Here is a 25,285-nt window from a genome sequence, read left to right on the forward strand (position 1 = left end):
GACCGCGCCCGCGAAAAAGAAGCAGTTGTTTTCCCAGGACCGGGTGGAAACAAGGCAAGTGCCGGTGGACGAAGGGAGCCTGACTCCCGCCTTCACCATCGGCGCGAATCTTCCTCAAGACCAAGAGAAGGCACTGGTGGACTTCCTCAGGGTGAACAAGAGCATGTTCTCCTGGAGTGCATCCGACCTTGTGGGGGTCCCCAGGGACGTTATCGAGCACCACCTCAAGGTATGCCCGAACACGCGTCCGGTGAAGCGGAAGGCAAGGAGGCAGGCTCCGGAGAAGCAGGCCTTCTTTGGTCAGGAGGTGCAGAAGTTGAAGGAAGCAAAGGTCATCAGGGAGGTGCGCTACCCGGAGTGGGTGGCAAACCCGGTGGTTGTACCGAAGAAGTGCAGGAAGGAGCGCATGTGTGTCGACTTCACGAACCTCAACAAGGCCTGCCCTCAAGACCCGTTCCCGCTACTGCGTATCGACGAGATCATGGACCCCACCGCGGAATGCGACCTTCTGTTAAGAAGACAACCTTCCTCTCTCCGCGCGGGGTGTATTTCTACGAGTGTATGCCTTTCATGCTGCATAACGCCGGAGCAACTTTCCAGCGGTTGATGCACATTGCCTTGGGGCCGCGGCTCGGGAGGAACGCAGAAGCCTACGTCGACGACATCATGGTCAAGTCAAGGCAAGCCAAAACCATGGTGGAGGATCTGGAAGAAACCTTCGCCAGCTTGCGGGAGGTGAACCTGAAGCTCAATCCCGAGAAGTGCGTCTTTGGAGTCCCATTAGGCAAGATGCTTGGTTTCCTCGTGTCACACCGGGGGATCGAGGCTAACCCAGTAAAGGTAAATGCCATAAAAAAGATGAGCGCGCCCACAACCCTCAAGGAAATACAGAAGCTGGGGGGGTGTGTCATTTCCCTGGGCTGTTTCATCTCCAAGCTCGACGAGTGGGCACTGCCCTTCTTCAAGATCATGAAAAGGAAAGAGCCCTTCGAGTTGACCCCAGAAGCCGACTCTGCCTTCGAAGAACTCAAGCGTTATCTCACGAGCCCACCGGTCACGGTGGCACCTCGTCCTCGGGAGCCCCTGCTTTTGTACCTTGCTGCCACAACCACACTCCGCCAGTGCTGCTTTGGTAGCAGTAAGGGGGGAGCGTGCCACCAAAGGCGCTACTTCAGGAGGCCACAGCGGGCCCTCGCCCGATGCTCCGGAGGGCTCGCGCGACCCGCAAGTTCCAACTCCGCCGCAAGTGGAGAGACCCGAGGTCCAGACTGGCGAAGCAGGCCCGTAAGAGCCATGTCCTCCTGAGGCCCCGGCCTTGCCTTCGTATGACGAAACCTTCCAACCGCCTGAAGTTACCAAAGATCACGACGCCCTGGGCGGTCGTGTTCTCGTCGAGCACCCCGTGTACTTCGTCAGCACGGTGTTGCGGGACGCCCGCTCGCGCTACCCCATCCAGCAGAAACTCCTTCTGGCGCTCCTCGTCGCCTCGCGCAAGCTACGTCACTACTTCCAAGGACACCCGATCAAGGTTATGTCCGCTTACCCCTTGGAGAAGATCTTGCACAACCCAAACGCGGCAGGAAGGGTTGCTGAGAGAAACATCAAGCTTCAGGCCTTCAACATCGAATTCAGCACGACCAAGGTCATCAAAAGAGCCTCCTTGGCCGACTTCATGGCAGAATGGACGGACGAGCCTGACCGGGGGATGGAAGGGAACCAATCCCTTGCCCCCAGAGCGGAGGCTCCCGAGGGACGGACAATGCACTTCGACGGAGCCTTCGTGCGAATGGAGGCAGGGGCTGGCATCCTCCTCACTTCCCCGATGGGAGACAAGCTTCGCTACACCGTGCAACTCTGCTTCCAAGAGGGGGAGAAGATCTCCAACAACATAGTGGAGTACGAGGACCTCATCGCCGGCCTCAAGGCGGCGGCGGCTTTGGGGGTCCAGTGCCTCACCATGATGGGCGACTCTCAACACCTCGTCAACTTCTCCAACAAGGAGTACACGCCCAAACATGAGCATATGGAGGCATACCTGCAAGAGGTGCGTAAGATCGAGAAACGTTTTCAAGGCCTAGAGTTGCAGCACGTCCCAAGAGGCGAAAACAAGGAGGCGGAAGACATCGCCAAAAGAGCTTCGCGTCGTGAGGTTCAAGAGCCACGCGTCTTTGAGGAGCGTCTCTTCAAGCCTTCCGCGATGCTGTCACCCGAAGACCCGGCACCGCGAGTAAAGGAGTCCCCCCTGCACCACCCTCGGGGGCTCTGGACTATGGTCAAGCCTCGGGGCTCGACTGCTCCTGGCCCTGGAAGCTCAAGACAACGACTGGATGCAGGAACTCGGGGCATATCTGCAACATGGCGTACTGTCAGAGAAAGAGGCGGAACGCGTAGTACGCCAAGCCTGGGCATACTGCGTGCGAGATGGTGCCTTGTACAGTAGGCGCCCGAACGACGTCACGCTATGGTGCATTTCCAGGAGAAAGGGCGTGAGCTACTAGGCCACATCCATGGAGGGGACTGAGAACATCACTCTTCCTTGCGCACGCTCGTGGGTAAGGCATTCAGGTCTGGTTTTTACTGGCCCACAACCCTGTACGATGCTATCGAGCTGGTCAGGTCTTGCGAGGCCTGCCAGTTCCATGACAAGCAGATCCACCATCCTGCGCAGGGCCTCCAGACCATCCTGCTCACCTAGCCCTTCGCGGTCTGGGGGCTGGACATTTTGGGGCCTTTCCTACGGGCCGCCGGGGGCTTCCGCTACCTCTACGTCGCCATCGACAAATTCACCAAGCAGGCGGAGGTGGAGCCCGTGCGCACTATCCTTGTCGGGTCCGCCGTCAAGTTCATCAAGGGCCTCATGAGCCGCTTCGGTGTACGCAACCCTATCATCACGGATAACGGTTCGCAGTTCACCAGTCAGATCTTCAAGATTTATTGTGATAATCTTGCTACACAGATATGCTACGCATCGGTGGCCCATCCGCGGAGCAATGAACAGGCGGAGTGCGCCAAGGCGGAGGTCCTGTGGGGCCTCAAAGTGAGGAGTTTCAAGAAGAAGCTCGAAGCTTGCGGCCGAGGTTGGGTCAATGAGCTTCCGTCGGTACTACGGTCCATCCGCACCACTGCAACCAAGCCCACCGGCGAGACCCCATTCTTCCTCGTCTACGGAGTGCAGGCGGTTCTTCCCCATGAAATCAAGCACCGCTCCCCACGGGTCCTGGCATTCGATGAGGAGCGCCAGGAGGTCGCACGGGGGATGGACCTCGTACTCGAAGAGAAGGTGCGGCGCCGGGCCTCTCTCCGGGCCGCGAGTTACCAACAAGCTTTACGGCGCTACCACTGTCGCAACATCCGGTTCAGGACCCTCGAAGTCGGTAACCTCGTCCTGAGGCGGGTCCAATCCAGGAAAGGGTTGCATAAGATTTCAAGGTCATTCACGTCTCCAGGCCTGGCTCCGTGCGTCTGGAGACAGAAGATGGAGTCCCCATCCAGAATTCCTAGAATATACAGCACCTCCATAAGTTCTACCCATGATGACTCTGCACCGCCCCTGCACTGCCTATGCACCGCCCCTGCATCGACCCTGCATCGTCCTTCAATCCTTGTGGAACCTACTTCATCTCGTGACACACTCACGTAATAACAATTGAGGCTATATACGCCCAGGGCCCCCTGAGGACGCGGAAGGGGTCCATCCCACGCTGGTGGCAAAGACGAAGGAAATCAACACAGTCCACCAATAACTTCCAGAATTAGGCGCCTAATGCCTCGGGGGTAGGGACACTCGCGAGGCCAAAGCATCCTCGCGACCTCCCACATATAACCCCACCGTGAAACTCTCACGTAATAACGAGCCGAGGATCTATGCGCCCAGGGCCCACCGATAACGCGGAAGGGGTCCACCCCATGCCTAGTGGAAGACCTTAGCTCCGTGCTGGGGGCGACGAAGGCGCAGAATATATTAAGTGCCGGACGCGGCTTGCATTTGCTTTTTCCGGCTTGGATACAATGATATTTACGAAGTCAAAACTCGGGGCCTTTCCAAATGAAACTTTCCGAAAAAACTTATTTTCCCCACATTCTTTGCAGCATGCTCTTTTCTTCTAAGTCGTGCGTCCGTGAGCCCCCCCCCCCCCCCCCCCCCCGCGCTCGTATCCCGCCTACAGGGGCTCGGAGCACGGTGTCGGCACCTCACCAAGGCCTTGGCGCCTGAATACTCGCGTGGTACTCACTGACGAGTCGGCAGACTCATGTCACCTAGCAATCGCTCACGAGACCTAATCGCGGCTCGGCGCACCGCCATGGAGAGGGAACATCATTTGGTTTTTCCTCACAACAACTATTTATCTTGGGACAGTTTGAGCGCCTAAGGGGGCTCCTGAATATAATGCCTCGGGAGCTTTACCGGTCACACAGCCACCTGGCACCCCAGTGCCAGGGCTCGGCCCCGTGAAGAACCACCTTGGTAACGGGTTGCGCCTCACGACGGCGGGGAAATGTGCGGGACTGGGACCTATCAACACAGAGCTTCCTGAATGCAGATTAGGGACCTCCAAAAACAGAACTCACGAGAGCATCTTGAATGTCTAAGGGGGGTCCTAAGCATCGTGCCTCAGGGACCTTACTAGTCACAAAGCCACCTGGCACTACTCGAATTCAGTTATTTGTCGTCTGCCTGATCTTTGCCGTCTATTGGCTGATGGCAAAGAGACTCTTTGCCGTCAGTTGCGAGCAAACAGACGGCAAAGGAATGGTTGATGGCAAAGATACTCATGCCATCAGTGCTTTCTTTGCCATCTGCTGGCGGACGGCAAAGATGAAATAGACAAACGGCAAAGACACGACTGATGGCAAAGAATGATTTGGCAGACGTTAAAGGGTCACCGCAGCTCAAGTCGTTCCCGTTACCGTCAAGGGTTTCTTTACCGTCAGCATAGGGCCCCTTTGTCGTCTGCCTCGACCCCTTTGCCGTAAGCTTGATCCCCACGCGAACGGCAAAGGGGATGGCCTTTTAACGCCCCATCTCCCCCCTCCCATCAGCCCTCTCTCCCAGATCCATATCCATATGGCTCTCCCTCCCGTCCGTGTGGCTGGCTCCGCCATCGCGCTCCTCCCCAGATCCCATTCCTGCCGACGAGCTCGTCCCCGACCACCCATGGCCACGCCCGCCCCCCCGCCTCGCTGCCGCCGTCTAGCCAGCAAGCTACCCGTGAGAAGAGCAGATCGGGCCACGTGACAGCGGATAGGCATGGATGAGGACACGGTCGCGACCACTGGATTCGTGGGAGATGGGCGACCTCGACGGGTCCGTCACGACTGCCACACGACGGCAGCATCGGCGACGCACGCCGCCCGACCCCGCCGTCCACGGACGCCCCCTCTCGTCCACCGTCGCCATCTCCACCACCCCCTCCTCTCCCTCGAGCTCCACCGGAGCCGTCTCGGCGCACGCCCACGGACCCAAGCCCCTGCCCTGCCCCGCCCCAGGCTTTGGTTCTTCTTCTTAGGCAGGTGAGCACGTACCCTTCCCTCCGGGTTAAGTCCGACGATTAATTACAGAATATGGTTGGTGCAGGCACCATTTTTCTCTGGCCATTCCAATGTCTTCTAGGTGGTCTGTGTGGTTCCTGTGATCGTTATTTGTTCCGTGTGATCATCTTGGTCTTAGAGTCACCGGAGAAAAGCGATTCCAGTTAGTGATGTAGCGCTATGTAGCCCAGTTCATGTTCATGTGCTAAATGTGTTTTAATATTTGGTGACCAAGGCATATTCCAGTCCAGCGTCTATTAAACTTTGTATGCTGAATTTAAATTGGCTATCACTATATGCTCCCTCCCTTGACGTAGCTAACTACTAACTGGAAACTAGGATCGACCTCATTGTGTATATGCACACGCGACTTGGTCGTTTATTCTGCTAACTGAAGGAAAACTAAGCTGGCTACTGAACGAGGCGAGGAGTTACAGGTTCAACATTCATTATATCCATTCCTAGGACAAGTATTCCGGGACGGAGGGAGTACTTAGGAGGCAATGACATAACAGTATATGCCTATGCAAATTTATACATGGTTAAAGTAGAGGCTTTGCAAGAACTATTTTCTTAGAAGTAATAAGTCAGGAGTTGATTTTTGCTTCAGTAGCATGTCATACATTATAATCATCAGCTCATGTCATCTGGGATCAAACTTCACTTTTTTCTTAGAAATACAAACCATTACTATGCAGCAGCCAATTGGGTATGGTTCATAGAGCAGCTGAGATATATTTTGTAAGCTTCTCTAATACATCCCAAGTGCTACTATCTATGTTGATATACTTTAGTTTTTTTTTGAAAGATCTGATGGACAACACTTCCTCAATTATTTGTAGTACTCCCATTACTATGCAGTAGCCAATCCTGGAAGTCTTTCTTTTTTAACAACAAGCTCTAAGTTTGTAGTTGCTCATCACTTCCTTGGTTTTACCCCAGAGATCATTTTTAGTTTTTTCTACTTAAATACGTTGTCTAAAACTATAAATGCTTATAAAACTAAGCTAGCCAATTTTTATAGGATTTATTTATGCACTTTTTTGTTACTTGCTTAGTTTAACTTGACCTAAACAATTTTTTTCTCAGAAACTTCACAGTAGTATGGTCCCAAAATGAACTTAGTGGGTCATCATCTAAAACTTCACATTAATTGCAAACAATGTTGTATTGAATTGTAGGAAAAAATCAAAGGCTGAAGCAAGCATTGCAGCTACTTCTTCTCCTAAGACACCAACTAAGCAAGGTACTCAACCTGCTATTGCAACTTCAAGCCCAATGACAAGGTTTAGGGCACCAGCCATTGCAAGTGCTTCTTCACTTCCAAGTGCATCTACAAGAAGCAAAACTACTGATGCTAGCCCTCTTAAACAAGTTTAGTCCATTTGCTTGTGAGAACTATGTGAGAAATGCAACTGGTACTTCTCCATGTTGAACTATTAGTGTGACCCTTTTGGTGATGTTTGTGACCTGAAACAATTATACTCTATGTTTAACTACTATGTGATGTTATGTTTCTGACATGCGTGCTGTTTCATCATCCTATAAGGGGATTGGCTCTTCTTCCGAGGTCTGATATGTGGGTTCATCTTGGTAGGCAGGCAGCAAGATGAGCCAAGAGGAATCGACGAGTGTCGCCGCCGCCGCGCAGCAGCCGACGAGCCGGCCGGCATCGAAGCTCAACGAGAGGATCATGTCATCGCTGTCGAGGAGGGCAGTGGCCGCGCATCCGTGGCACGATCTTGAGATTGGTGAGGACTCAGTTTCTGTTTCTGGATTTACCGGATGCCTTGATAAAATAAGTAAGCATATGATGTTTGCGTTTTTTTGGTGTACACGCCTTGGGGCTCCTGTCGTGTTCAATGTTGTAAGTGTGCTATCTTTCTGACTTGGCAGCTCAACATCTTCGTCAATTCAGATATTTCATGTTCTCTTGTCACAAAGTAAATTAGGAAGTTGGATCTTGGGCAATTGGATCTGGGAGTGGGTTCGTGCTTGCACAAAATTAAATTGCACTCTATACTTGGGCAAATGGATGCACTTGAGTCTGAATCACAATCTGGGTACTTCATTGCACTCTGTACTAGGAATTAGGCAGCAGTTGTTTTTCACTTTTAGTGGGATTTCAATGAAATCCACTGAATTTCAGTAGACTGAAATATTTCCCTTCCGTTCAGAATATTTCATTAATTTCACAAGTGAATGGTTTGGCTCTATGGTGGAAATGAAAATCAAAATCACTCAAATTTTCTTTTGGTGATTTTCGTTGTTGTTTAAATAGTTCCAAAACTAAAAGTGAAAACCAACACATGCCAAACAAGCTATTTTTAGCATATACAAGGTTGCGCTCGGTAAAAGGTGACTTGGGCTATCTCTGAACCGAAATTACTGATGTTTTATCAGTATAATTTTGTCTGGTTTGAGATTTATTTTGCTGAGTGAATTTTTATATGAATGAATCAGACTATCAATTCGCTTGTTACTCACGCCTGTCGGAGTGACTAACTGACTATTGCTTTGATGCAGTAGAGTTTGCGATGAAATGGACGCTTCCTGAGGAATACTCGTATGCCATGTGACAATGGTGGATGAAGGCATCGGCTACAAAACCCGAATGTTGAGCTCCTCTCCCTGCTCCGTTACGGTTTATTATGTGGTGCTTGCTTGTAAAGTAAATGATCTGGGGGTAGCTATATATAGACTTGTTTGTTGCTGTTAGATGATCTTGTGGTTAATTAGAATTCTACTCCTCAATTGATGATATGTTATTGCTATGATTCCTAATTCAGTTAGTGCTCTAAGTGGTTAACTAAACTTCTAAGTTTCAGCTATTAAAATCATATTAAACTAAATAATCCTTCTGGACTACTTGCCGCAACACTTGTGTTTATTTTTTGGTATTAAGACATGATTGGTTGGTCTATTTGATAAAATTTCTGGGCCAAAAAAACAGCCCAAACGTACTTGAAGCTACACTTCTGTTTATAATGTCCTTGTACCATGTTTTGTTTCCTTCCTGGACATGGTGTGGTTCCTATAGACCTGTTCCTGTTTGATGCTCTTGTAGTTAGGATTCTACTCCTGGAAGTAATGCTCTTGTATTAGTCCCTAATTTAGTTAGTGGTCTAAGTGGTTAACATAACTGCTAACCTTCTGCTACAAAAATCCACTCCCAAATTAAATTTATTCCCCTAGTTAGTGCTCCCGCTCTTGGTATACTAAATTGGATGCAAAAAATATTAGTATTTTTTACTGAAAGTTCTAAATCGAATAGTGATAATAGTTAGTCTTTTTTTCTTCTTCTTATTCTAACTTCCTTAATTACTCCCATTTTTGCAGATTTTATTCATTTCATGGAAGCTGGCATCGATGGACTGTTAGTGTTTAGTTTTTTTTCATTTGTGTTGACGAACAATGTAAAACTTATGTATGTATATATAAATGAACTATGTGAAACTATGTATTGTGCTAGCCTATGTGTTCTCTAGCTTGTTAAATATTTCGTGATGATGTTGAAAATATATATGCTATGAAATATACGTGTTGAAGATGTCTGAAACTATATGTTGTTGAAAATGTGATATGAAAATGCAGGGAAATAATAGAAAACAGACAAAAAATGAGCAATGCAGGCTCTTTGCCATCTGCCAGCAGATGGCAAAGCCCTTTGCCATCAGCCAGCAGGCGGCAAAGGGCTCTCGGCAGACGGCAAAGGCTCTACAGGGTAGGCAGATAGCAAAGAGGAGGCCAGGCACACGGCAAAGAAGAGGGCTAGGCAGACAGCAAAGAAGGCCGGAGGCAGACGGCAAAGCCTCCATTAGCCCCTAACGGAGGCAACGCCTGTCGGCTACCGTCTCGATCTCTTTGTCGACTGCTCTTGTGAAAAGTTGACGGCAAAGCTCTTTGCCGTCCGCTTCGGGGAGGCTGACGGCAAAGAAGTTACAATGCCGTCGTACGCTGACGCAGAATCTTTGCCGACCGGAGGCTGACAGCAAAGACCTTTGCCGTCGGTGGAGATCTCTTTGTCGTCCGCTATGGCAGACGGCAAAGAAGCTGATTCATGTAGTGTGGTACCCGAGTGCCAGGGCCTTGTTCCACGAGGGGCGACCTTTAAGTCGCGCCTCGCGGAAGGGAAATGTGCGGGATTGGGGCCTGTCAATGTAGATCCGCTTGAATGTCTAAGGGGGCTCCTGAGCACAACGCCTCAGGAGCCTTACCGGTCACAAAGCCACTTGGCACTCTGGTGCCAAGGCTTTGCCTCGTGAGGAACGACCTTGGTAACGGGTCGCACTCCACGGCGGTAGGGAAATGTGCGGGACCGGGGTCAACTGACATAGAGCATCAACCCACTTCACCTACAACAACGGAAAGACCAACCAACCAACGAGCCCCCACCCCCTAACACCACAATCACGCATCACAACAAAGGATTCCCCCTCAAGCGTACCAAGCTAAGTATCCAAACCAGTAGAGAAACAACATCACTAACAAAAGGGGGCGGCTGCTGAAATCCATTACATGCCCGAAGAGTCTGCCCTTGTTCCTATTAATGCAGGGTCAAGAGCAAAGAGAAGACAGCTAACGATGGAGATCCTAGAGGAGGGCCCGGCACTTGCACACCGACGCTCAGTCCGTGTCCTCCTCCTCCTTCACGGCGCCACACGAGCAGATGGGTGGTGCCGTGCTTGGGGGCTTCCCACCGTGGCTCGGGAACGTCGGCGAGGCGGCTCGTCGTAGCTGTTGTCGTTGCTGTCGCTCGGGCTCCTCCCATAGGAGGTGTCACTGCTGCTGGAGGTGTGACGCCCATCACCAGAGACGGGCTCATCTGCGGGACCGCCGCGGCCAGCGTCCTCCGGATAGCAACCCAGATGATCGTCCTCGGCACCAAAGATCTTGACGAAGAGCTTCGCCTCCTCGTCAAACTTGAAGTGAATGTAGCACCTCCCCTTAAAGCCTCGGGTGCGGGCGAACACCTTCCACCCATAGTTTAGGTACACATAAAAGCAGGGGGTGACCTCGACCTCGACCCAGGACGCCCCGCCGCAGCAGCCGTCGGCCTGCAGCCAAAGGCCCAAATGCCCGTCGGACCGCAGCACCTTCGTGAAGAAGTGTGGGAGCTGGAGCCAAGCGATCTCCAGCATGTCCACCCACTTCACGAACTCCCTCGCCGTATCAGCCGCGTGGAGCCGCGGGCGAGGCGGCCGGGTGGCCACCACCGACCTCCCACTCCGGCCTCCACGGGCACCCGTGCCGGATGACGCCCCGCCATGGCTGCCGGTGGCGATCCCCGAGCAGGCGGAACCACGGCCGCGCCCGCCAGAATCCGCAGTCGACGCCGACGCGTAATTCCGAGGGCGGCCTCACACCCTCTTGGTAGTTGGGGCAGCAAGACCGTCGCCAAGGGCCTTCCCCTTCTCGGCAGCAGAGAATCTCCTCACCGGCGCCATGCTGGGAGTGTGGAGGGATGAAGATGGAAGGCAAAGAAGAATGAGGCGACGCAAGCCTTATCGCCCTTGTCGAGTTAAATAGGCAGCCCAGAGCAGGCGGGCGTCCCTTCAAGTTCCCGGTCCTACACCATTCATGAGGGGACGCGACCGCGTGGCATGTGTACAAGCGCCACCCTTAGAGAGCAATGATGGCTAGCGCAGCATCCTCGTGTCACATCAATTTGACCCGGCACGCAGTCGGGACCTTCGGGAAGTGGAATGTTGCCGGCTTGTACGTCACGGGTGAAGCCTGGCCCACACACATTTAGGGCACGCGACGCTTCAGGCTGCCTCCAAGGCTTCGTCAAAAACCATCCAGAGCGCGCCTTGGGCCCGGGGCCTACTATCGGTGTCCTGGGAACGGGGGTACCCAGACCTGCGTGTCTACGGCCCAGGGTTGGCCCACGCCGTTGACCAATCACTTGCAGGCATGACAAGGCCCTCGTGAGGGACCAAGCCTCATGGGGAGGGATGGAATCAAGACCCACAGGGGGCCCTCACGACCCCTCCAGAGTGGCGGATACTACGAGGCAAGGCTCAGCTTCACGAGTCAAGGATGACGCAAAAGGCGGACAGGCGACCCGCAGATGGCAGAGCAGTGCAGTCCACCCTTTGGTGCAAAGAAGGGCAGGAGCCTGCGTGGACCCCAAAGGCATCTTCCAATGGTTTCCCTTCGGGTACAACCAAGTCGTTGTTGCCCGACAGTAGGGCAGACGTCACCGCGGGCTTTTCCCAGCAGCATGGACAGTTACTTTGCACGCGAAGACCGCTTTTGACAGGGGAAGCACGTTCGTGTGTCTCCCACCGAAACTGGTTGTTGTGGGATCCCCTCCCACCTAGATAAGGGAGGAGGACCCTGGCCTCCACTATAAATAGAGAGGATAGGATACCAGAGAGAAAGGGAGATCATGAGAACCCTAGAACGACACACCAAGCCACTGGGCCTCCGGAGGCACAAAAGCATTGTACTATCTCGTTCATGAACCTCTGTGAGAGGCAATCCACCAAAGCAGGAGTAGCGTTTTACGCTTCGCAGCGGCCCAAACCTGGGTAAACAATTGTGTCCCGAGTTCTCCTCATCGTCGCGTGAGTTCCTAGCCTTGCCAAGCGTGTGTAGCGAGTCTGTTGACCTGAATCTGTTGTGTGGTTTCTGCGCGTGCCCCTGAGTTTGAATCCTTAGGGTTTTGCTCAGCCCAAAATCCAACAAGAACCAAGCTTTGGGTTTGCACTACAAGTCCCTCATGTCAAGGGAGTGCCTTTACCCAAAGATGGTAATTTGGTTTTAGAACTATTTTCACTCTCCAGTGTCATAAATAATTATTTTATAAACTATTTTCCTATTTTATTTGCATGTCCAGTTCTAAGGCTAGAAATGATATTTCTCTATGAAAAATACTTTTCTGCCTTAGAAAAATCTGAGAAAATTTGGAGATACTCAAAGGACATATATTTTCAATACATAATATTTTAAACCCCTATTTATGTTCAAAATATTTGAGCAAATCCTTCAAAACCTATTATGTCTATTCTGAACTTTTGAAATATTTCCAAAGCAAATATTTCCAATAAATTCCCAGAAAATTCCAGCATCTCTCCAAGCTATATTTGGTGGCCATGCCAAGTTTCACCTTGTTTCAATGTGGTTTCGTTCACCAAATAATCCTAAAACACTCTTTGTCCAGAATCAAGTTGAAGCAACTCTACATAGCAAAGTTTGTTCAAATGGCTTGAAACATTGCAAAAGTGCTCAACGCCCCAAATGAGGTGCCTCTACCAAAAAAGGGATTAATAAGGATTAGTTTACCTACACTCCCTTTGGAATGGATGGAACTTCCCATTTTGGGGTGATTTCAAGTTTGCATTGCCAAACTTGTCCAATGAAGCTCAATTTCGGTGGAGCATCGTATGTTTGCATCAAACTTAATCATGTTCACTTGCATCACCAGTGGTAAAGTGTAGCTACCCCAAACACATGTCGACCACCTTCTGCCAGCTTAGTAAAACAACACTTATCGCACTCTACACCCATGCACTTTCCTCCAAACTCATATCCCAACCAGCCAGCACCACTCCTCAACTGTAGATGAGTGGCCCCTCTCTGGTTCCAAGCAGTAGATCCAAAATCTCCATTTTCGTTTCTGGCTCAAGTCTGGCATCATCTCTTTAATCACTCCCTCCCTTTGACCAACAGTGAGTCTCTCGGCTCTCAAACGGCTAGGGATAATCTAACCCAACCCCAGGACACACCAGACATGGCCAAAGCACCCTAGAGCGTGGCAGCATGTTGTGGCATGCCAAAACTATGCTCTGGGCATGTTACAGGGTGCACCCGAGAGAAAGGTCGCTAGCCCCGGCCGGTTCAAGCCTCCCCTCGAGGCCTCTCCACGTCCCCGACAAACCTCCTGCATCACGGCAGCCTCAGGGCCCCTCCTCCCCCGCTTTGTTGACCAGAACGACACGTGCCTGTGCGCGCCAGATTCGGCGAGAAGAACCCAGCCACACATGCACGCACACTCCTCGCTGTCTCTCCCTCTCAGTGAGTTACAGGGGTCCTAAACCACGTCCGCAATACCGTGGTTTCGACCCCGAGCTCTCCCTGTCTCTCCTGGGAGCCACGGTGAAACCACCGGCGCTTCCTGCTCTATGCACCATCAAGGGCCTACAAATAGGCCTTCCCCTCACTCCAGCACCCTCACCCCACTCCTCCAGAGCCTAAATCGAGACCCTAGCCACCCCATTCGAGCATAGCGAGCTCTGATGCACGAGATCAACTGAGGCCCCACCGATTCGAAGCTCCATCGATCTCGGGCTATAGGCTAGCTCTCACACTCCTCTCACCTCCTCCGTGACCGTAGTGAGCTCAGGGAGATTCCCCACCTCTTCCTCATCTAATCCCTGCCCGTAGCACCCTCTTCATCCACCTCCCAAATCGGCTCCGCCGCTGCCACCTCGTCGTCGATGACCCAGGGCCTCTCCGTCGTCCCTTTGACCATCATCAGATTTCATGTTTGATGAAGGAGTTGGACTCGAAGACCCCGGATACTTAGCTGATCAAGGCAAGCAACCCTTTGACCATATTTGAGCAAAATATTATTTGCATGCTAAGTAGAGCAATTATTCTCGTTGCATATGATCATGAGTATTCGGTAAATCATCGATACGATGTTTCTGATGGCTCCTCCGGAGCACTTGCATTTGATCATGATCCTACCACCTATGAGGGTCACGCTAATATTGTGTTGACAAGTAGATAGTAGTGCTACACATAGTAGAAGCATGAGCATGATGATGGTAAATATCAGAGGTTTTATGAAAACCCCGTCGGGTGCCACTAATGCCCGAGGGTAATGATGAGTTAGGTGGCCACTTGTGAAGAAGTGGTTCGTCGGTTATATTTTGGTGTGAGTGGTTTCGGAAACAAGATTAGATTTATGATGTGTCGACCGTCCCAACCTTACATGTGCAACCACGATACCCCTTTATGGGATGGGGCATTGTTGATTACTTTGGTCGGTGCTAGCAAAGAGCCACATTACTAGTGGCGGGAGTGATATGTGGTCACACTTGTGACGGGGTCGTACCAGGTAGGTCAACTATGCCATTTTTACGTGTTCTGGGCACACCGTTGGTCCCCGCATGGATGATACTATCCAGAGTTGGAGCTCGTAAGACGTACATCATGTGGGCTGGGTACCAGTCGAGTGGAAATAATTCTCTAGTATCATCAGGGGAAAGACATTGATCAGGTACTTACCTCGGGTATGATATATACCGCGAGTTATGGATGACACGGAAGTTTCCCGGATCTCGTGGGTACAGTGGACAACCTCTGTAGAGTGTAAAACTATTCGAATAGCCGTGTCCACGGTCAATCACAGTTGGGTGGTGCTGCTCAAACTACGTCCAGTTGTTTCCTCATAAACCAAGTGTGTGTGTGTTCAAGGAGTCATTTGAGTAAGAGATGATATGACCATGTTTGGTGACTTGGCATACTAGGTGAACCAGAAGTGTTTAGCCCATAATAGATATGTTGATATCTGTAACCTATTCTTCTAAATACCATCTAGCTTGTGTCGCACATCCATCTATGATCATGTTTATTACAATCAAGGTGCTTTCCACCAATGCTGCATATTACTTTTACTATACCAACTACATTATCCATATCATGGGTTGTTTGCGAGTACATTCAAAGTACTCACTGGCTTGCCAATGGTTATGCCATAGACCAGACATGGAAGGACTAGAGTTTGGAGAAGAATTGGTCAATAGAGACGGACTTGCGAAGTAGGACGCTTCCCAGACATAATGCCTGTTGGTGCAGGCTGATGGCATGGGCACCCGCTTAGCCCCAAGGTTCCCGCTAGTAGATGTATCGGCGTGATTTGGTCTTATAGGCCCTACCTATGTGAACTTGACCATGATGATCGTTTGATGTATTAATCGGTATGTTGGATGTAAGACTCGTAATATTCAGTATCTGTGTGTTCGGTGAGTATTGATCTCTGGGATCACTGAATATGTTCATTCGGCGATCTCGACTAGTAAGTCGGGGTCCCCACAGAGGTGGTATCAGATCCATCCTCGCTATAGAAATTCTTAGGTAGCATGGATGATAGCCAAGACGAGTAGTACACTCAGCCCTTACACTTGAGATTTTCTACACCCTACTACCATTTCATACCACCCACAAAATTCCTAACCCTGTCCTACAACCTTGTAGATGGCCGCCGTACCTAAGATGCTTCTGGAGACGGGCTTTCCCCTACTCCTGGGAGACAACTTGGAGAAGTGTCAAGTACATCGCACGCCCATTTTTCTCTACCACAACCACTGGGTCAACGCCGACACAAAGGAATATCACATGGACGTGATAGTGAAGGCAAACGACACCCCAACTAGTTGGTTCTTTGAAGGACCACAGATGGAGAATCTGATGTTGGTACTGGAGACAACCGCATGAGAGGCTCTCCTGCATCTCCGCGGAATCCTTCCCGGGATTACCAATGAGCCAGCTACTCGTCACCTGCCTTTTATTAAAGACGGGATTGACGAGAGCTGGACGCTTAACCCATCCTCGGAGGATGGGATGCCACTAAGGTTTCAGACCTACTTCAGCCTCCCCACCGACACCTTGACTCATCTTCTGATCAAGGAGTCCGTGACGCTTTGCCAAGAGCTGCACTATCGGATTCCGGGCTCCGCAAAACCCTAAGGATTCGAACTCAGGGGCGCGTGCGGAGGCCACGCAAGAGATTCAATCCCTAGGCTTGCTACTCGGTGGGCAAGGCAGAAAACTCACGTGATGGTGAGGAAGAAAAGGAACACGGCAGTTTACCCAGGTTCGGGCCCGTGGGAAGCGTAAAAACCTACTCCTGGTTTGCTGGATTACCTCTCGTGAAGGTTGGTGAATGAACTAGTACAGTATTCTTCAGCCTCCTGAGGTTAGGTGGCCTTGGTGGTGTGATGGTGGGAGAGAGAATGGCTAGGGTTTCGATCCCCACCTATGAAGCAACCTATCCTCTATCTATGGTGGTGGCCACAGTCGCCTTCCCTTATCATTTTGGCGGGAAGGAATCCCACAACAGCCAATTTTGAAGGGTGACAAGGGAACATGCTCTCCTGTCCAAAGGTAGTCTTCGCCCGCAAAGTGGTTGCCCACGCTACAGGGGTGACGTCCGCCCTACTGGCGGGCGGCGGTGGCTTGGTTACACCGAAGTGGAAACCTTTGGAAAATGCCTTCGTGTCCCGTGTACGTCCTTTCCCCCTTTGCAACAAAGGGGGAGTTGCACTGCTCTGCCATGTGCGGTTCGCATGTCCACCTTCTGTGTCATCCTTGACTCCACAGGCTGGGCCTTGCCTCGGAATGTCCGCCGCTCCGGGGGGTCCAGAGGAGGCCCCTGCGGGTCTTGATGTCGTTCCTCCTCATGAGGCTTGGCCCCTCAAGAGGGCCCTGTCGAGCCTGCTAGTGCTTGGTCGATGAAGTGGGCCAGCCCTGGGCCACAGACACGCAAATCTGGGTACCCCCATTCCCAGAACGCTAACAGTAGCCCCCTGGCCCAAGGCGCGCCCGGGCTGGCTTCCTGACAAAGCCTTGTAGGCAGCCTGAAGTGTCGCGGGCCCTAAATGTCCGCGGGCTAGGCTTCACACGCGCCAAGTAGCCCAAGGGAAACACTCCAGTTCCCGAAGCGCGTAGAGGCGCGCCAGGTGAAATTGATGCGCCTGAACACACGCCACGCGGTCGCGTCCCCTCATGGATTACATAGGCCCGGGGGCGCGAAGGGACGCTAGCCTGCTCTCGGTTGCCTATTTAACCCGGCGAGGGCGATAAGTCTTGTGTCGCCTCAGTCTTCTCCGCCTTCCACCTTTAGCCCTCCACTCTCTCAGCATGGGGCCGCTGAGGAGATTCTCCGCTGACGATAAGGGGATGGCCCATGGTGAAGGTCTTGCTCCTCCACCTACCAAGAGGGGACGAGGCCACCCTTGGAAGTACGTGGCGGCACCGACAGCGGCCTCCGGCGAGCACGGCCGTGGTTCTGCCCGCCCGGGGATCACCATCGCGGCGATGGCGGGGCGTCAACTGGTGCGGGTGCCCGTAGCGACCAGAGCGGGAGGTCGGTGATGGTCACCCGGCCGCCTCGCCCGTGGACCACTCAGCCGATACGGAGATGGAGTTCATGACATGGGTGGAGAGGTCAGAAATTACTTGGCTCCAGCTTCCGAACTTCTTCGCGAAGGCAATGTCGGCCGGTGGGCCCCACGGCCTCTGGTTGCAGGCCGACGACTGCTGCAGCAGGGCATCCTGGTTTGAGGTTGAGGTCACCCCCGATGGTTACGTGTATCTGAACCGCGGGTGGCACACCTTCGCCCGTGCCCAAGGCCTGAAGGGGAGGCGCTACCTCCACTTCAACTACGACGGGGAGGCGACCCCTTCGTCAAGATCTTTAGTGTTGAAGGAGATCGTCTGGGTTGCTGCTCGGAGGACGCCAGCCGTGGCGGTCCAGTAGACGAGCTCGTCTTCGATGGCCGGTGCCGCTCCTCCAGCAGCGGTGACACATCCTCCGGAAGGAGCCCGAGTGGGAGCAGTGACAGCAGCTACGACGAGCCGCCGAGCCGCCATGCCCGATCCTTGGGGAGGAGCCCCCAAGCGCGGCGCCGCCCGCCTGCTCCTGCGGCGCCTGTGAAGGAAGAGGAGGACACGGACTGAGTGTCGGCGTGTGGGCGCTGGGCGTCGGCGGCGGCAGCCCTCCTCCGGGATCTCCATCGCTAGCTGCCTCCTCCTTGCTTTTGATCCTACATCCATGAAAATAGAGATAGGACCTTCGGGCGTGTAATGGATTTGGGCGGCCGCCCCTTTTGTTAGTGGTGTTGCTTCTCTGTTGGTTTGTATACTTAGCTTGGTATGCTTGTAGTGAACTCCTTTGTTGTTACATATGACAGCGGCGCCCAGGGGGGTGCTGTTAGTCGGTTGGCTTTTCCTTGCTGCGGGTGAAGTGGGTTGATGCTCTATGTCAACTGGCCCCAGTCCCGCACATTTCCCTGCCACTGTGGGGCACGACCCGTTACCAAGGTCGTTCCTCACGGGGGCAAAGCCCTGGCACCAGGGTGCCAGGTGGCTTTGTGACCGGTAAGGCTCCTGAGGCGCTATGCTCAGGAGCCCCCTTACACATTCAAGCGGCTCTACATTGACAGGTCCCAGTCCTGCACATTTCCTTACCATGAGGCACGACCCGTCAAGGTCGCCCCTCGAGGAACAAGGCTCTGTCACCCGGGTACCGGGTGGCTTTGGGACCGGTAAGGTTCCTGAGGCACGATTCTCAGGAGCTCCTTAGACGTTCAAGAGGCCTTCACGAGTTCTGTTTTTGGAGATCCCTAGTCTGCATTTAGGACGCTCTGCGTTGGCAGATCCCAGTCCCGCATATTTACCTACCGTCGTGAGGCACGGCCCGTTACCAAGGTGGTTCCTCACGGGGCCGAGCCCTGACACTGGGGTGCCAGGTGGCTTTGTGACCGGTATGGCTCTTGAGGCGCTATGCTCAGGAGCCCCCTTAGGCGCTCAAACTGTTCCAAGAGAAACAGTTGTTGTGAGGAAAAACCAAATTTTGTTCCCTCTCCAGGATGGTCCGTCGAGCCATGAATAGGACTCTTGAGCGAGTATTGGTTGGCATGAGTCTGCCGACTCGTCAGTAAGTACCACGCGTGGGTTCCGGTGCCAAGGCCTTGGCGAGGTACCGACACCGTGCCCCCCAGCCCCCGCTCGTGGGGTACGAGCGGGTGGGGACAAGCGGATGCTCGACTCACAAGAATAGAGCGTGTTGTGAAGAATAGCAGGGAAAATAAGTTTTTGCAAAAGCTTCATTTAGAAAGGCCCAGAGTTTTGATTTCACAAATATCAGCAAATCCAAGCGAGAAAAAGCAAATGCAAGCCGCGTGTGGCACCTAATCTATTCTCCGCCTCCATCGCCCCCAGCACTGAACATAGGGCTTCCACTAGGCATGGGGTGGACCCCTTCCGCGTCCTCGGGGGGGGGGGGGGGGGGCTGGGCTTATACAGCATTGGCTCATTATTAAGTGAGAGTGTCATGGTGGGGGTGTGTCTGGGAAGTCACGAGGATGCTTTGGCCTCGCGAGTGTCCCTACCCCCGAGGCATGAGGCGCCCGATTCCGGAAGTCTTTGGTGGACTGTGTTGATTCCTCCGTCTTCCCCACTAGGCGTAGGATCGACCCCTTCCACGTCCCCGGGGGGTCCTGGGCGCATACAGCCTTGGCTCGTTATTACGTGAGAGTGTCTCAGGATGAAGTAGGTTCCGGAAGAATTAAAGGATGATTTAGGGTCGATAAACAGGCGATGCGGAAGCATAGCAAACAGAGGTACTAATATCCAAATCAGTAATATCAGATTTACTGGCAAGTAAACAACCACTCTTCAGTTTTATTTCAGAGGCAACACTAGATGATGATTTAGTAGGCTTATTGTGTTGCTCAAATTCCTTTGCTACAATCTGATTTTCACTCTTATGTAGGTCCTGTTTTGCTTTACTAGCTCTAGCAATGTCATCTTTCATAATATGTTCAGGAGAGATAGGAAGCAAAGTTATATTTTGATCCTTATGAATAAGAGTATACTAATTTCTTCTACCATGGTGTACATATTTTTTATCAAATTGCCATGGTCTACCAAGTAAAACGGAGCATGCTTGCATGGATACCACATCACAATCAACAAAATGAGAATATGTAGCAATGCTAAAATGCGCACGAACAGTACGTGTTACCTTAACCTTGCCACTGTTGTTGAACCACTGGATATAATAAGGATGAGGATGCGGTCTGGCGGTGATAGACAGCTTCTTCACCATCTCCATGCTAGCTATGTTGTTGCAACTCCCTCCATCGAAGATGTAACCGCAAATTCAACTGAGAAAACTACTGAACAAACTATGCAAAGTATTAGATTGGTACGGATATGATGATCTAAACCTAAATTTTTTATGGCTTTTTCGTGGACTATAGGTATGAAGAACATATGCGATCTAACTACGAAGAACTGGTAAAATCTAATCGAGCAACCTGGAAATCTGATACCACTTGATAGAGGTGAAGTTGTCCCTGTCTTTCGATGAGATCATGGGTATCGTTTTGGGGGAGTGGACTTTGACAATCCGACTACGAACGTGTGAGGACGTCGCACCTTAGCAATTGCTAAACCAACACCGAGAGGTTATTGATCACGCCGGAGCACGATCAACCTGACCACGAAGGTCTGTTTCCTGCATGCAAACGAAGAACAAGGAAGAAACCAAGATTACAATCAAGATATTGAAAATATAAGAGGAAAGCTTTATTGATGAAAGTGGGGTTCTGTGAGGCCTTTGTGTGGTCGTAGAACACAAACGAAGAATGTGAAGTTGCGGCTATGGAGAACTTGTAATCTAAAAAAAACCCAAGTCGAAACGGTGCCCTGAGGGCTGTATATATGATGGAATAGAGAGGCAATTTTGTGACCCTTGGAGGAGGGGTCCGAAAACAGCCCTAAACTCGGTTTCCCCACACATACGGACTCTAAAAATAGCCTATGTTATGGTATTTCGAAATTACATGGGCCTGGCCCAAAATTAAGGTGGTGCAACACCTATAATAGCCTATGGACAAAATTTATAAAGTGGTGTCTTGAATATTTTGTCCAACGCCTTCATGCTCTCCTTATGGTGGCTCTAAAGTGCGAATATCACTAGTGGAAGCTCCATTGTTCTCTCCCGCGCATGCAACTTATTCTCCATGCTTGATCCTTCATTCATAAACACAACAAAAGTATCTAACTTAGGCAGCATCATATGTTCATGAACGTTAGAAGTATTCCCAAGAAACGAAACTACATGGTAATTCAATTGGCATGCACAATTTCTAGTAACTGTTCCAGAATGTACAACAACTGGGGATGTGGGTGTAACAATGGTGTTGATGTCGTCATCATCCTACCCTTCTTGAACTGAAGTCGTCCTCGACGGAAGCTCATCTTCCTCACCCAAATATGGCTTCAAATCTGCAATGTTAAAGTGGGAGTAACCCCAAAATCTGCAGTAGCTCAAGTCTATATGCATTATCGTTTATTTTCTCTAACACTTTGAAAGGACCATCAGCACGCGGCATTAGCTTTGACTTGCGCAAATCAAGAAACCTATCCTTACGCAAATGCAACCAAACAAGATCTCTAGGTGCAAAGACAACATGTTTTCTACCCTTATCTGCAGCAAGTTTAAATTTAGCATTCATGGGCTCAATGTTTTCCTTAGTTAACTCATGCATCTTTAATATCAAATCAGCACGTTCTTTAGCCTCCAAATTAACCTTCTCCGAAGATGGAAGAGGTAACAAATCAATAGGTGCACGAGGTAGGAAACCATATACAACTTCGAAAGGACACATCTTTGTAGTAGAATTCACCGAACGATTATAAGAAAATTCAATATGAGGCAAGCATTCTTCCCACAGTTTTAGATTGTTCTTCAAAACACCCCTAAGCATAGTAGACAAAGATCTATTGACTACTTCAGTTTGTCCATCAGTTTGGGGGTGACATATAGTACTAAAAAGCAATTTGGTCCCCAACTTAGCCCATGCACATCGGCAAAACTAGCTAAGAAATTTAGCATCACGATCTGAAACAATCGTATTTGGCACACCATGCAAGCGAATAATTTCATGAGAGAACAAATCAGCCACATTACCGGCATCATCACTTTTATGACATGGTATAAAGTGTGCCATTTTTGAAAATCTGTCTACGACAACAAATATGCTATCCCTCCCCTTCTTTGTTCGAGGTAGACCTAAAACAAAGTCCATAGATATATCCTCCCAAGGAACACTAGGTATAGGCAAAGGCATATATAAACCTTGAGGATTGAGTCATGACTTCGCTTTTTGACATGTCGTGCAGCGAGCAACAAAATGATCAACATCCCGTCAAATCTTTGGCCAAATGAAATGTGTAGCTAGTACGTCCTCCGTCTTCTTTACGCCAAAGTGTCCCATCAATCCTCCTCCATGCGACTCTTGTAACAACAAAAGACGAACGGAGCTAGATGGAATGCATAGCTTGTTAGCACGAAACACAAATCCATTATTAATGATGAACTTGTTCCATGTTCTCCCTTCTTTACAATTCTCCAACACATCTTTGAAATCAGCATCATGCACATATTGATCTTTGATGGTCTCCAAACCAAACATTTTAAAGTCAAGTTGTGAAAGCATAGTATAACGATGAGACAAAGCATCAGCAATAACTTCTTGTGTTTAATGACGTACGGGAAAGTCTCAATGAATTCAACCCATTTAGCATGTATACGGTTCAGTTTTGCTTGACTTTTAGTATGTTTCAAAGATTCATGATCAGAATGTATGACAATTTCTTTCGGCCATAAATAATGTTGCCATGTTTCCAAAGTCTGAACAAGAGCATATAATTCCTTATCATGAGTAGAATAATTCAGACTAGACCCACTTAATTTTTCAGAGAAGTATGCAATGGGTTTACCATCTTGTAATAACACACCTCCTAATCCAATTCCACTAGCATCACATTCAAGCTCGAAAGTCTCATTAAAATCAGGAAGGTGGAGTAAAGGAGCATGTGTTAACTTATCTTTCAAAACTGTGAAGGTTTCTTCCTGTGCGGTACCCCAAGAATAAGGCACATCCTTCTTTGTAAGCTCATTGAGAGGTGCAGCGATGGTGCTGAAATCTCTCACAAAACGCCTATAAAACCGTGTGAGTCCAAGGAAACTCCTCACATGTGTGACCGTTTTGGGCTACGGCCAAGTCTCAATAGCTTCAATCTTGGCTTTATCAACTTCAATTCCCTGTGGAGTAACAACATAGCCAAGAAAAGATGTTTGGTCTATGCAAAAGGTGCACTTCCCAAGGTTACCAAACAAACGTGCATCACGTAGAGCAATAAAAACATCACGCAAACGATCGAAGTGTTCCTCCAAAGATCTACTATAAATGAGTATATCATCAAAGTAGACTACCACAAATTGTCCAATGAAAGCACGTAAAACCTCATTCATTAATCTCATGAAAGTGATAGGTGCATTAGTCAATCCAAAAGACATAACTAACCACTCATATAATCCAAATTTAGTTTTAAATGCCGTTTTCCATTCATCTCCCAATTTCATGTGAATTTGATGGTATCCACTACGCAAATCAACTTTGGAGAAAATTGTTGAGCCACTTAATTCATCAAGCATATCATCTAGCCTAGGAATAGGATGACCATAACGAATTGTAATATTATTAATGCCTCTACAATCAACACACATACGCGATGTACCATCCTTTTTCGGCACTAGAATAATAGGAACAGCACAAGGACTAAGAGATTCACATATATAACCTTTGTCGAGCAGCTCCTGTACTTGACGCGTAGTCTCCTTCGTCTCCTCTGGATTGGTACGGTATGGTGCATGGTTGGGTAGTGATGCACCGAGAATTAAGTCAATCTGATGCTCAATCCCTTTAATAGGTGGTAATCCAAGTGGCACGTCCTGTGGAAAGATGTCAGCATACTACCGAGGCTCGTTATTACGTGAGAGTGTCACGGTGGGGGTGTCTCTGGGAGGTCGCGAGGATGCTTTGGACTCGTGAGTGTCCCTACACCCGAGGCATGAGGCGCCTCATTTCGGAAGTCATTGGTGGGCTGTGTTGATTACTCCGTCTTCCCCACTAGGTGTGGGATGGACCCCTTGCACGTCCTCGGGGGGGCCTGGGCGTATACAGTCTCGGCTCGTTATTACGTGAGGGTGTCACGGGATGAAGTAGGTTCCGGAAGAATTAAAGGAGGATGTAGGGTCGATGCAGAGGCGATGGAGACGCAGTGGAGGGGCGGTGTAGAGTCGTCACGGGTAGAACTTGCGGAGGTGTTGTATGTTCTAAACGTTCTGGATGGGAACTCCATCTTGAGTCTCCAGACGCACGGAGCTAGGCCTGGAGACATGGACGACCTTGAATGGACCCTCCCACATGGGCGAAAGCTTATGCAAGCCTTCCCTGGATTGGACCTGATAGAGGCGAAGTTGTCCCTGTCTTTCGATGAGATCGTGGATATCGTTTTGGGGGAGTAGACTTTGGCGATCCGACTACGAACGTGTAAGGACGGCGCGCTAGTACCTCGTGGCTCGGAGAGAGGCCCGGCGGTGTGCCTCCTCTCAAAGTACGAGGTCCGTCCCCCGCGCAGCCTCCTGACGCTCCTCATCGAACGCCAAGACCCGTGGGGACCGGTGCTTGATTTCGTGGGGAAGGACCGCCTCGGTCCGTAGACGAGGAAGAACGGGGTTTCGCCGGTGGGTTTAGTTGTAGTGGTGCGGATGGACCACAGTACCAGCGGGAGCTCGTCAACCCAACACCAGCCACAAGCTTCAGGCTTCTTCTTGAAGCTCCTCACTTTGAGACCCCGCAGGACCTCCATGTTGGCGTGCTCCGCCAGGCCATTGCTCCGCGGATGAGCAACCGATGCATAGCATATTTGCGTACCGAGGTTAGCGCAGTAAATCTTGAAGAGCTGACCGTTGAACTGTGAACCATTATCGGTGATGAAGCGGTTGGGAATGCCGAAGCGGCTCACAAGTCCCTTGATGAACTTGACGACAGACACGCCTGGGATGGTGTACACGGGCTCCACCTCCGCTCACTTGGTGAATTTGTCGATGGCGACGTAGAGGTAGCGGAAGCCCCCCGCTGCTCGCGGGAAGGGCCCCAATATG

Source organism: Hordeum vulgare, chromosome 3H (genome assembly GCF_904849725.1).
Source record: "Hordeum vulgare subsp. vulgare chromosome 3H, MorexV3_pseudomolecules_assembly, whole genome shotgun sequence".
Taxonomy (NCBI): Eukaryota; Viridiplantae; Streptophyta; class Magnoliopsida; order Poales; family Poaceae; genus Hordeum; species Hordeum vulgare.